General features: G+C 32.6%; 1 long non-coding RNA gene across 1 annotated transcript; it reads right to left on the bottom strand.

The window, feature by feature from the left end:
- Window positions 1-353: 353 nt before the first annotated feature.
- On the bottom strand, window positions 354-2,336 carry LOC143600500 (uncharacterized). The gene is made up of 3 exons (XR_013147481.1): window positions 2,282-2,336; window positions 560-612; window positions 354-445 (listed from the first exon to the last, which is right to left on the bottom strand). It is a non-coding gene; the product is annotated as an uncharacterized LOC143600500 (long non-coding RNA).
- Between the last annotated feature and the right edge of the window lie 326 nt (window positions 2,337-2,662).

Below are 2,662 nucleotides of genomic sequence, written 5' to 3' on the forward strand. Positions count from 1 at the left end.
TGTCGTGTATTTATATAGCCTACGGGTTTACGGTTAAGTAGAATAGTTTTGGTTAATCACGTGTAATTCAGTAAGTCTATAGACGAGAGATAGAGTCTGTAATAGACGTGTTTCAAGTTATATTATATAACGTGTTCGTTTGTATCGCGTGTGATTGTTTTACGTATTCTACGCTCGTAACTACCTACGCAGGGATTCCGCACCTACGTAGATAGCGATATCCCGTGTAAGATCCGTCCGGGAACCTACACACTCCTAAAGTGTTATACCATACATGTCTGCGATGTACTGTGTAACATTAATGTCAGCCGTTGATAACATGTGAAGCCCTCCAATTTCTTTGTAGGCCGGAAGATCATAAAAACAAAATATAGCTTCCTTTGGACACCCATGCATGTTGGCCTAAATCCCGATTAGATATGACAATAACCCATCTATAATAAGTCTGCAATTAGAAAGCATGATCATATAAACATGTGAAATTAAATTCAAGTAGTTTAACAAAAACATAACAGTGAAGCAAGAAAAGTTGAGACTAAAATTAATTATGCAATTAGACCTTGTACTCACTGATATCATTGCACTAATGTTTCCTTTGATCTGTCTGAATTCCTACAAAATGATAAACAAATAATTTGAATACACAATGATAACAAAACAATAGTGGATATTTACCCGTGTGACACACAGGTTGTAAACGTTAATTGTAAAACATGTGTTAATATGCAGGTAAAAACTTCAATCTGTGTATACTAAATGTGCAATTTGTAAACCATTATTTATATAAGAAAACCAAATAGTATTCATATAACGTATTGTTTCTTAGTTCCGTTTAAATGAATTTCCTTATGATGCTCATAACTAACACTTTTCTTGCAACCTGTTACTTAAAACTTAGTGTTGAGAGCATTAACAAAGAAGGCTAAACAGCCTGTAGTTCTACAGAGCAATCGTTCTACTAATGCAGCAATTATATATAAAAATGTTCAAAAACTTGGACAAAAAGATGCACGCACTTAGAAGGTTAACCAAACTGGTTGTGGCCCATTTCGCCCAGTTTCGAATATAAGTACTCATCTGAATTCCTGGGTGCTGCCTTTTCTTTGATATTTTGTTAATAAATTTAGGTTCATAGTTTTTGTTTTTAGAAAAATCCAATATTAAATGAATGTGTATTACCTAAAAACTTTAACTTGAAAGTAATCTTCCTTTTTATGGAAGCCCTTTGCTCAAAAAACACAGTCCTTCTGTTTCTCAAGAAGCCTAAACCGTTTGCTTTCTTTAACCATGAAATAAAATAAGAATGAGAAAAGGATACTAAGGGTGTCTATGGAAAGGAATTAGAGAAACTCACAGTGCAGGGTGATGAGAGGCTTGCCAATATGATTTACAATGATACTCGTTACCGAATAATGATGAGCTAATCTATGGTCTTTTATCACGCGACATGTGGAGGACAGAGTGAGTAATCAAGTACAAATGTTAAAAGCAAAGATAGAGCTTAAACAAAAGTCTAAAACTACAATAAATTAATACAAACACAAATTCACCAAACGAAAGAAGTAAAACAAAAATACATTAGCAATGAAATCCTAGAGTCATAGCAATCAAAAAAACCAAAGATAACTTTAATTTCTTCAAACACAAAAAAGAAGCAAACATTTATAAATACTACTATGCTATAAAAAAAACTGAAGTATCTACATTTTAAACCAATAATACGCAAACCAAAACATAACAAAGCAGGAAACAAAAGTGGGACATCACAAACACAGAAGGAACATAACATCCAAACCAGCATATAATTAAGATAAACAAAGTATAACATCTTATGCAGCAAAAGAAACAAACATCAAGGTATAAGACAGAAAAAAAAATTGACAAGTCAAAGCATATACAAGTTAATGCACATGTAAAGTAAAGCATCTGTATCACTATCATCTTTATATTTACCAAAAAGTTCATCTACAATATTAAATATGCCATTTACAATGGTGTTTTCTTTAAAAGAAAACATTTGATACTTGCCCAGTAATACAAATTTCATAACGGTGTCATGTACTATGGATAAGTTACTTTTATTTAGCCCACACAACATTAGTTAACAAAGCCGATTGGTATTTGATAGGTACTTTCTACGTGTAAGTAGTTTATGAACTTTAAGGCAAACCTTTAATTCCATATTTCCATGTTACGAACGCGATTGTATCTACGATTAAATTAATTAATACTTGTATAAAGTTAAAGAAAACCCATTATGAGAATGAAGAATCAAACTTACAGAAGCGGCTAGGGCTTAGGACTTCAAAGGATTACTCCATTGTGGATGTGAATCTGTCAAGCAGAAGAGATGAGGATAATCCCAATAAACATGTGAATGATAAAATCTATACTCTATAAAAATAATAAACATTAAACTCAGAATCAATTTTTACCTATGATTAGGAATTAGACTGCGAATGACGAACCAACGATTAAATTGAACTGGTGCTTGAGGATTGAAGATTGTAAGACACTAAATCGACTCAACTGTTACGTCCAAAACGCAGAAACCCTAATTTCAGTAGATCAAATTGCATAACAAAGAAACAAAACTATTAAGTATCGTTCATCATAGTCTAGGCTTTATCTATGGCGTATGAGAGAGAAGAGGGAGAAATGT

This window comes from Bidens hawaiensis, unplaced genomic scaffold, assembly GCF_021521415.1.
Source record: "Bidens hawaiensis isolate Kalapana, Puna unplaced genomic scaffold, B.hawaiensis_p1.1 tig00054174_1, whole genome shotgun sequence".
In the NCBI taxonomy this organism is placed as follows: Eukaryota; Viridiplantae; Streptophyta; class Magnoliopsida; order Asterales; family Asteraceae; genus Bidens; species Bidens hawaiensis.